Source organism: Gossypium hirsutum, chromosome A02 (assembly GCF_007990345.1).
Source record: "Gossypium hirsutum isolate 1008001.06 chromosome A02, Gossypium_hirsutum_v2.1, whole genome shotgun sequence".
NCBI lineage: Eukaryota > Viridiplantae > Streptophyta > Magnoliopsida > Malvales > Malvaceae > Gossypium > Gossypium hirsutum.
This window is the reverse complement of record NC_053425.1, coordinates 100,406,586-100,417,697: the sequence shown is the minus strand read 5'-3', so window position 1 is coordinate 100,417,697 and position 11,112 is coordinate 100,406,586. Positions and strand designations below refer to the sequence as shown.

The window sequence follows — 11,112 nt, the reverse complement described above, 5'->3', positions numbered from 1 at the left end:
TTTACTTAATTATTCTTAATTAAATTAAATTCACTTAATTAAACTCTAATTAACCACTCATTTTACTTCGTAAATATTTTTAATAAATATTTATGAATCCATTTTTTTTAAAACGGAGACTCGAAAATATACTTTTTCGGTAACAGTAAAATTTGGGTCGTTATATTTGTTCACACAATTCATTTGATTAATAAGCTTCCTACTGATGTGTTACAAGGTCAAACTCTTTATAAGAAACTTTATAAAGCCTGGCCAGATTATTCTCGATTGAAACTTTTTGGCTATTCTTGTTTTCCATATCTTAGATCGTACAATCGGCATAAGCTGCAGCTCAGGTCCAAAAGGTGCACGTTTCTTGGTTACAACTCACATAAAAAAGGATATAAATGTCTTGATGATAATGGTAAAATTTTTGTATCTCGTCACGTTGTATTCGATGAGAGTTGTTTCCCTTTCACTAGCATTACCCAATCAGTTTCTCCTTTAAGCTCAGATTCAACTTAACATCATAAGAAATCTTATGTCCCTCTGGTGATTTTTTTCAAGCCTGGTTCTTATTCTCAAACTACTACTTTTGAAGAGTGTTCTGATGTTCCTAGTCTTTTGGTGACAGCTGAGGGATGTTCTGTTGTTTTTAGTCTTGTACTTTCAACTGGTTCAAGTTCTGGTGATGGTTCCACTAGGTCACACACTCAAGCTGAAGTTACACCGGTTCCAACACCCTTGGTCAGTCGTCCATCTCTACCCGGTCATTCCAATAATCACCCTATGTAGACTAGATAAAAAAATGGGATTTTCAAGCCAAAAATATTCTCAACAGAATTACATGACAAAGAGCTATTGACCATTGAAGAGGATTTTGAGAGTGAAGCATGGACCAAAGCTGCTCAACAAGAGTTTGCTCATTACTCCAAAATCAAACCTGAGATTTAGTACTTCTGCCTACAAATCAAAAAGTAGTCGGATGCAAATGGGTTTTTAAGTTGAAAAGAAATGCAAATGGCTTTATTGCATGGTGCAAAGGCAAATTGGTGGTCAAAGGTTATTTGCAAGAGGCAGGAATTGATTTCTAGGAGAGTTTTAGTCCTGTAGTCAAACCAACGACTGTTAGAGTGGTTCTCGCTCTTGCTATTACTTTTGGTTGGCAACTCAGGAAAGTAGACATTAATAATGCCTTTTTAAATGGTGATTTAACAGAGGAAATTTACATGCTTCAACCATCTGGTTTTGAGCAACATCAATGTGATCAACAGTTGGTGTGTAAGTTGAAAAAGGCCCTAGATGGTCTCAAATAAATCCATAGAGCCTGATTTCACAAGTTAAAAGAGTATTTGTTGGCTGCTAAGTTTGCTATGTTAAAGTCAGATGCTTCTCTTTTTGTTCAACATTCTGGTTCTACTCTTTTCTATGTGCTGGTTCACGTGGACGACATTATAGTCACTGGGAACAATAAAAAAGCTATGGATAAGTTTGTGCGGTCCTTGGATTCTCAATTTTCTCTCAAAGATCTAAGGAAGTTACTATTTTTTGGGGATTGAAGTAACATACACTCCTCATGGTCTCTTTCTTAATTAGAGGAATTATATCATTGATTTGTTAAAAAAGAGTCTGATGGATAAGTCAAAAAATGCTCCTACCCCCACCTATAATCTGTCAGCTCAGGTTGGTACTCCTTTTGAAGATGAGTTTACCTATAGGAGTATAGTTGGGGCATTGCAATACATAGTTATCACAAGACCTGACATTGCCTTTCTTGTTAATAAAGCCTATTAGTTCATGCATAAGCCCATTGATCAACATTTTAAGGCTGTCAAAAGAATTCTAAGGTACTTGCAGCATACTTTGGACCATGGTTTGGTTTTTACTGCATCTTCGAAAATGTCCCTAGTAAGGTTTTCAGATGCGAACTGGGGAACTGGTATTAATAATCGACAACAAGAAGTTATTTCTCGTTCTACAGTTAAAGTTGAATATAGAAGTCTCATGCCACTGCAGAAATGGTTTGGTTGCAATCTTTGTTGGTTGAGTTACATGTGAAGGTTGGTAGCAAAGCAATGATGTGGTGTGACAGTTCGAGAGCAGTGGTTGTTGCAGAAAATCCAATTTTACACTCCAAATTCAAACATGTGGAGTTAGATCTATTCTTTGTCAGAGAGAAGGTAGCGGCAGGGACACTTCAAGTCGGCCATGTTCCAAGTCAGGATCAAGTAGCTGATATTCTCAGTTTCTCACCAAACCATTATCAACTGGGTTGTTCACAAAGTTTCGAAATCAACTTAGAGTTCTTAGCAGGTATGACGAATTGCAGGATGACAAAAGACAGGAGTTACCAAGTAGGGGGAATGTTATGGAATATGTAACAAAAGGCAGTTAAAAATGGTTAAGATAGATGAGTCTGTTAATGGTAGTTAGTTTTTGTAACTAACTAGTTAGTTGTTGTAACTATTTTCAACTTCCAAATACTTTCTGCTATAAATAGCAGACTCAAGGTATTGCTCAGCGTGTGTGTGTTTGATCAATAAAGCGAAAGCGAAAGTTCTTTTATAATCTGACTATCTTCTTTCTATATTCCAACAATGATGCAGGTGAATATTGTCGTAATTCAACTCAAATTGTTTCTAGCGACAGTTGTAGATAAAGAATTTCAGGTTAAATTGTTGTTTTTGAATGTTTGAATCTACCTACCATGAATGGGTAAATTAAGTGGGTGATGAAGCACTAAATCACCCAAACTTATGGTTTTCAAACCCGATTCTAAAATTTCAACTCTTGCATAGTATGATATTTCATAAGAATGAAAGAAAAGAAGAATAAGAGAAGAAAATGAACCCATTATCAAACCAAAAAAGAAAAAAATTATAACAACAAATGACATAAAAATAAGGAAAAACTAAAATCCAGAAACAAAAAATTAATTTTGGAAAAAGAAGAAAATAGGCAAAATTAACTTTGAAAAAATTGAAACCCAAGAAAATGGTCTCTCTTTCTATATGATATCATGATAATTCAGCATTAAATAATCAAGTAAACAAAACAAAAAAAACAATTTAAAGAGATTGACACCAACAAACTGGCGGAGAGGCGAGAGAGAGGAGCTCAGATGGCCGCAATGGCGATAGCAAGGGATGAAAAAAGAAGCTATAGTGAGAAAGAAGAGAGTTTTTGGCCGTGAGAAAAAAAATTTTAACAAAAAATAACTTATTAATAATAAGAATTTTATTTTTATTTCATTAAAAATAACATTTTTAATATTAATATCAATATGAATTTGAACTTAAAAATATCAACACCTGACATATTTTAATTGGCTGAACTTGTCATCACAATTTCTTTTAACATTTATTTGAGTTTTGAATAAAAAATTGCAACGAAAATAAAGTTTAAGTATCAATGTGCGATAAAAAAGTGGTACCAATGTAAAAAAAAAAATTATATTTTAAAGGTTAATCAACAAATAAAGTGAAAATGGCAAAGTTATCTAAATTTTTTACTCCCTCGATCTTTCTAATTCTAATAACTGTGTTAATTCTTGATAAAAATTGATACATATCTCAATATCTCCTTCAATTTGTATTAATCTTTGACAAAACACATATCCCAAATAGAAAATGCCACGTTGCATTATTTGTAAAGCAATAATGTTTTAATTATTAAGTTGGTCTCAGTTGACTTTAATATTAACTTATTTATGAGTATAAAATTTATTTTTAAATAATATATTTAAAGGGTTAGTGTATATGTTGAGTCATAAATTGATTCCTAATTAGACTTGCTCATAAGTTAAAGTAATTCACCCGACTCGGCTTGGATCATGCTTAGACAAAATTTTTTATAGTTTGAGTTAGCTCAACTCGGCAACGTATTCAATTTCAATAAAAAAATATTTTTAAATTTAATTTAATTATAAAAAAATATAAAATATCACATAAAAATATTTTTTATATTTTATTAATTTTTTAATAGTAAAATAAGTTTTTTTTGAATAGATTCGGCCGGATTGAAAACGAGTTTAAACTTGAATTTGTTTTTAGAACTGAACCTCAACCTAACCGATTGATAGTTCTACCCACAATCAATATACAACCTTAGGTGAGAAATATTTTTCATTTATTTTTATGTTTAATAAAAAATATGAAGTATATTTTAAGGATCAATACAAATAATATAAATTTGCATTAAAAAATTAAGAATAATTGTTTAATATAATATAAATTAATTATATCTATTATTAATTAAAAATTAAAAATAAAGTTTTAAAAAAAAATAATGGTTTAGATTTTGGAGGATTTATTTTCCCGTTTGGGTAGACATAGATAAAAGAGAGACAAGAAACGTGAAACCTGTTCCGAGCAATCTCCTGAAACTTCGAGAAGCCCATAAAATAACGTTCTTAATTTAATAAAGCCCAAATTAGAGAAACTTGTAATAAGAGAAACCCTTTCCATCAGATAAAAACCCTAATTCATAGAAACGGCTACAAACCCTAACCGCAGTCCTCTTTATAAACCCTTCTACTCATTCTCTTCTAGCATCAGCCCCAAAACTATCGACCTCTCAGTATAGGTTTATTCCTTTTAATTTTTTTTATTTGGAAATGTTTTTAACTTAGTTTGCTTGGAATGAATTGTGTTGATGATGATAAATCAAAGGCTTGTTTCTCAGAAACATTCGCAGTGGCCGCCTGAGAGCTTTCGCCTTTCGCCGGGCTTGAGAGCTTCTGCTGTTTTGCTCCTTCCTTGGATGTCTGAGACTTTTTTTAACCCCTAGTAAAAATATATATTTCTTTTATGTTAATTAAATCTGATTTTTACTAGCTATCTACTTATTTTATGCTTCATTGTTTCAAAATTTCAATGATCGAGCAACTCTGTTTAGGCTCTGTTTGTTTGTTGCTTTTGCTGCCTTATTTTTAGATATGTTTATTTGCAAGATGATAATTGAATGCATAAAATTTGGGGCGTTGTGTGAAATCAGTTGCCATGTAGTGTTTTCCTTGCTACGTTACGAAGTCAAATATAAAAGTCGATGATGATAAGTTGTAAGGCTTGTTTCTCAAAACATTCGCAGTGGCCGTCTAAGAGCTTTCGCCTTTCGCCGGGCTTGAGAGCTTGTGCTGCTTCATTCCTTCCTTGGATGTCTGAGATCTTTTATGACTTCTATATGATTGTTGTTTTCATTATTTGTGCTTGAAAATTCAGTTACTTTTTCAGAAATTTGGTTCCATATTTTTTTTATCAGTTCAATTGATAAACGATATTCTTAAAATTCAGTCAAAGGAAAATATATTTCTTGTGTATGGGTTTATGATGATAATCCAAAGGCTTGTTTCTCAAAACATTCGCAGTGGCCGCCTAAGAGCTTTCGCTTTTCGCCGGGCTTGAGAGCTTGTGCTGCTTCATTCCTTCCTTGGATGTCTGAGACCTTTTATGACTTGTATATAATTGTTGGTTTTCATTATTTGTGCTTGAAAATCCAATTACTTCCACAGAAATCTGGTTGTATGTTTTTTCCTTTTTTTTATCAGTTCAATTGATAAACGATATTCTTAAAATTGTGTCAAAGGATAATATATTTCATTTGTATGGGTTTATGATGACAAGTTGTAAGGCTTGTTTCTCAAAACATTCGCAGTGGCCGCCTAAGAGCTTTCGCCTTTCGCCGGGCTTGAGAGCTTGTGCTGCTTTTATCCTTCCTTGGATGTCTGAGACCTTTTATTATATTTTTATAATTGTTTCACATTTTTAATATAGTTTGTGATTGAAATCCAGTTATATTCAGTGAAAAGGAGTTTTTAAATTGATGTATATGTGTTGATGACGACAAAATCAAAGGCTTGTTTCTCAAAAACATTCGCAGTGGCCGCCTAAGTGCTTTCGCCGTCGCCAGGCTTGAGAGCTTGTGCTGCTTTATTCCTTCCTTGGATGTCTGAAACTTTTAAAATTTTCTTGTTGGGTGTCAAATGTAATTGGATGCCCGATTTATTTAATACCAAAACCAAAGAGAACCTGATTTGAGTGAAATACCTGTTTAATTCCCTTTGTTTACTTGTATATGATGAAGAGAGATGGGAATTCAGCTAAATCTACTCCATTAGATGGGATGGGATGTGATTTATAGAATAAAAGTGTTTTAATTCCTAAAATTAAGATTAATTATGTTGTTGCTGATCCGATGAATTTGCAGCGTAGCACAAAATGGGAGCCTCTTTTGCTTGGTCAGCTGGAATTTGATTCAAATGATAAAATTGTTTTTAATTTCGATTCATATAATTTATAGTGAGATGAGAGGAAAATATTGGATTTACGCATGCCCAATAACAGTGATATATTAAGTGTTTTTTAATTTGGATATTTCTCTTAATTTGTAATTTCTAATCAATCTCTTATTTCTATTGTTATGGTTACATATGTTATTTATTTTATTTGTAAGATTATTTTTTCTAATTTTATCAAAATACAAGATCGATGGTGAAAGAAATTAAAAAGTCAAAAATCAAATATTTTATCTTTTTATTTATTTTTTAACCTTTAAATTTGTATTTTTTTATGTGAATTTTACATCAAAGTGATTTAATAAAAAAAATGCAAGTTTAAGAATTAGTTTAAATAAAATGCTAATGAATATTAACCTGCTAAAATTAACTAAATTTATCTTACTAGACATTTATTTAATAATAAAATATTTATAACAATATTAAAATTACTCATATATTATTAATTTTTGAAATATTTACCCCTATATTATTAAATAACACTATTAATGATAATGTATTATTTCCTCAATTTAGTTTTCTTAATCTAATAATATAATTTTTCTTAAAAAAAAAAGCATATTATAATCTCAAAATAGATCATCTTAACCTAACATCCCCTTGAAAGAAATACTAATATCCAAATTACAAAGAAAGTTTTTGGAATATTGAACTATACATGTGATATTTCATTAATCATATATATAATCTCCTGTATTAAAATTATTAGGTCATGCAAGGTATATAAATTAATTTTTTAAATTCAAATTTGGTTCAGCTTAATTTACTTTTTTATTCAAGTTTGATCCTATTTAATAAAACTAAACCCAAACCTATTTGTATTTAATTTTTCATTTTTAACATTAAATTTTATTTAAAAAATATAATGCACTAAAAGAAGGCTAAAATAAAAGTTATCTAACATAATAAAAATATATTAAAAAGTATTAATACTTAAAAATACTACCATAAATATAATAAATGTTTTATTTTATTAAAAAAAACTTAAATAAATATAATAAATATTTTATTGTATTAAATATAATTTTTAATATTTTATATTTTGATTGGAATATTTAGTTGGATAAATTTTTTTGTTTTTTAATTTTGAGAGTGATTCAGTATAAATATATAATTAATATAATATTTTTCTATAACATAATAAAATTGTCCTAAACCCTATCCATATAAAAAATGGATATTAAATTTTATTCAAGCCCAACTATATAAAATTTTCAAATCTTGAACTCTATTTTCATTTTTCTGGTAACATACGGTTCTATCCTGTGTCAAATAGTTGTAAAAAAGTTACAACACCCCATAAACATTTAACAAACACCAGGGAAGGACAACTTATTATAATAGTTCATTTGGCAAATTATAAAACACAACATCCCTTCCTAAAACAGAGCCTTCAACAGTATTCATGAATCCAAGACATAAACATCTTTCTAACATCTTAAAAATTACGTGATCACTATACCTCATCAATCCTGATCATAAGACAAATTACAATGGCGCGATAAGAACTTCCAATCCCAAGTAAATCATCAAGCTAAAACTAAAACAGATGAATCTGCAATAATTCAAGTGATGAGCACATAAAAATTCTTTTTCTTCTCTTTTTCTTATGATCTTGTATGCGATTCTTTTTATTTCATCTGCTAAGCTTCATCGTCAAAACGTTTCCATTTAAAATTTATATCAATTGAGACCCTATGGAGACACATTGGTTGAGATAGACCATTTGAGATCCTTTTAGATGCTACCCCTTTTTCTCTTCGGTCTCGTACCTTCTCTCTTCATCGTTGTGCTCATCAACACTCTTTGTTCCCTACTACGATTGCACAATTCATGCTTATTCTCTAAACTCAATCCACCTTCTAAACACTGCACCAACCATATCTGGTTCATTTTCTTAGTCTAATGAGTAAAATCCAACACTCTTTTATCGTGTTCCAAACTTCCTCATCACTTTTATCTAAGCCCAATCTCTCATCATTTTCCACTATTAAACCCTAGTGAATCAGCTGATGATATGTAATAAATACTTAAAAAATAAATTCAACTGACTTCATTTTTAATGTCATATTATCATTTGGTTTACTGACAGTACATATGAATCTTTCTTATTTCCTGCTTTCATTTTGTGTTTCATAAGAAAAAAGGAAAAGAGCTTTTAACTTATGTCACTGTTGCTGCTATTGCACCAATATATAGGCAGATTTATATTCAGTTTAATGATATTGAAACATAGGTATTCTTTTGTATCCATTACTGAAGACTAACATATATACAATCCAAGGCTTTCTCTATGCCTAGTACATATTGATAACCTGCATGACTTTTTATATACAAAAAAAAAAAAAGAAAAAAGAAAAAAGAAAAAAAAGAAGCTAAACCCTAGAGATTGTGAATGCTTATATATAAGCATATAACATATAAATATATATGTATACCAATTCTTGATTCTCATATATGTGTAAATCATTTCTTTCATTACTTTATCCTTTCTACCATGTATAAATGTATACACTCAAACAAAAGCAGGTCCAAAGTGAAAAGAACGAAAGAACTGAACTAGCTAGCTAGTACTTGTTTTTACAAAATTTTGCCAATTAATTATGGATCGGTGGCTTTCTTGTTGCTGGAGTGTAGTCCATAGATGCTAATTCATCAACACTAATATTAGGTTCTCCATGGTCTTTTGTTGATGTAAGCTCTTGATGATCATGGGGCTTTTGAGTTACCTTGGCCACCGGTAGATTTCGTGCTGAAAAAGCAACTTAACACCAGTATCGAGTTAAATCTCTTAACGACCCTTACTCACTATCCCTTATCAAAAAAAGAAAAAAAGAAGAAGAAGATAGATTGTTGATGAGTTGGAGATTGAAGATTTACCTGTAGCAGTTGTGGAGATGAAGAAGAAGAGGAAAAATGCAGCAAGAAGAAGATGCTTGCAAGGAACCCTAGCCATCTTAGAATTTCTTTGTTTTTTTCTGCTTTGGTTTATTACAATATTTTGAGTGTGAACAAACATGGGTCAAGTTGCTTGATCTTATATAGAAAGGAAACTAGTACTGGTTATCTACATATTGCATACATGGATTGACAAGTGGTGCATTAATCGAAAATGACATCAAATTTTGTAGTAAGGCTAAGCGAGTAATGTGGCCTCTTAGAGTCAACATCAATGTCTCCTGCTGTCTGGCATGAAATACTAATATAAGGCTCAGAAAAGAAAGGCTCCACAGTTTAACAGCACTGAAGGTGTCATTTGGACTGTTATGTTTAAGTTTGCATCTTCATGATTGAAAGCAATGGGGATTTTATCATTTTACATTCACCCTTATTTACGAGTTAGCTTGAAACTGATCAGTAAAATTACTTACAAATAAAATTTTAATTAAGTAATACTAAATATTAAGAGATTAAACATGAGACTAATGAAGGTTTTAAACATGAGACTGATGTTAAACTACTGCAAATAGTGTTGATATATATTTTTCTAATTATTCTTACGAAGAAGAAGAAAGAAAGAGTAAATAGGCTTACGAGATCATGGTGTATACAAACTAAATTAAGTATTAGTTGTAATGATAAAGTTGAAGGTTTAAATATTATAGTGTTAGGTTATTTATTATTTATTGGTTATTTATTGATTTTATATAAAATTTATATAAAAAGATAAAAATAAAATCTTCACAATAATATAAATTGCATTTTAAAAAATATAAGTTTTTAGTTATTTTTCAACTAAAACTCAATAAATAAATGATAATTTTATTTGGAAATAACTAAAAAAAATTCTTTTTACTAAATAACAAATATAACTTATATTCAAGACACTATTATTGGAGTATTATTTTTTTCACATGTTTTACTCATGGGTTAGGTATAAACCTAATTTTTAACCAATCAAATGACTTGTTTCGTGATAGAGAGAAGAAAATTTTTAACTTATTTTGAAGAAGTTTTATTTTTCAAAAGAGTTTTTATTCATATTTCTAATTCCATGTTTAAATTTATATTAATTATTATTTATTTTATGTCTAACTATTTTAAAACATAAATATTAAATAAACTTTTTCTTCATTCCTCATGTTATTACATTAATAACTAATATAACAAACAAATTATAAAATATTAAATTTACCATTCTAATCAAAGCTTCAATTTATTTATTTATTATATTCATCGTTTTATTATCTATGTTGCGAGAGTGCCATAATATAGTATCAATATAATGCTATTAACTGAATTGATTTTACAAATTATTTATTTCTTTAAAGAATTTATAAAAAAATTTTACGATATTAAAGTTTGAAGCTTGCATCTTTAAGGTAAAAAAAATTAACCACTACTTCAAAATATATTGTACTTTCAATCTTAAAAAATAAAAAGGTTTTTTTATTTTTTATTTTTTTTTCACTAATGTCACATTATTATATGAAACATTGGTTTAATTTTTCGTTGTTTTGTTGGTGTCGTCTTATCAATTTTGCTTACTCTACTTGCATCAGGAATAAGGACCAGGGAACAACTTCTAGCACTGACGGGTTTGTGTACCTAATTTTCTATGCACTTAAAGTACAACATTAATGGTTCTGTCACTTGTATTTTTCACTTTTCTATAGTATTAATATTCAGTATCCGTGTATCATATACCAATATAGATTTACCATTTAAATATATTAAAAGAATTATATTGGCATCAACTGTACAAAAATGATTATAAAAGGAATAAGTACTCTATTGAGGCAAGTATCTCACGGTGTCTCACGTAGTGTAGTGTCAATGGTAGCTGTTATTACGGTTAACACCGTGACAAGCTAATTTTACTTGTCTTTTTTGGAGTAGAC

The 11,112-nt window shown here is 29.7% G+C and overlaps 5 non-coding genes across 5 annotated transcripts; all 5 read left to right on the top strand.

Annotated features, from left to right (window-relative positions):
- Positions 1-4,627: 4,627 nt before the first annotated feature.
- On the top strand, positions 4,628-4,752 carry LOC121216970 (small nucleolar RNA SNORD14). Its single transcript, XR_005913172.1, has one exon. It is a non-coding gene; the product is annotated as a small nucleolar RNA SNORD14 (small nucleolar RNA).
- A 268-nt stretch (positions 4,753-5,020) lies between these two features.
- Positions 5,021-5,145, top strand: LOC121216994 (small nucleolar RNA SNORD14). Its single transcript, XR_005913194.1, has one exon. It is a non-coding gene; the product is annotated as a small nucleolar RNA SNORD14 (small nucleolar RNA).
- A 153-nt stretch (positions 5,146-5,298) lies between these two features.
- On the top strand, positions 5,299-5,422 carry LOC121216910 (small nucleolar RNA SNORD14). The gene has a single exon (XR_005913119.1). It is a non-coding gene; the product is annotated as a small nucleolar RNA SNORD14 (small nucleolar RNA).
- A 162-nt stretch (positions 5,423-5,584) lies between these two features.
- LOC121216884 (small nucleolar RNA SNORD14) lies at positions 5,585-5,709 on the top strand. Its single transcript, XR_005913094.1, has one exon. It is a non-coding gene; the product is annotated as a small nucleolar RNA SNORD14 (small nucleolar RNA).
- A 99-nt stretch (positions 5,710-5,808) lies between these two features.
- LOC121216928 (small nucleolar RNA SNORD14) lies at positions 5,809-5,933 on the top strand. The gene has a single exon (XR_005913150.1). It is a non-coding gene; the product is annotated as a small nucleolar RNA SNORD14 (small nucleolar RNA).
- Positions 5,934-11,112: the final 5,179 nt, after the last annotated feature.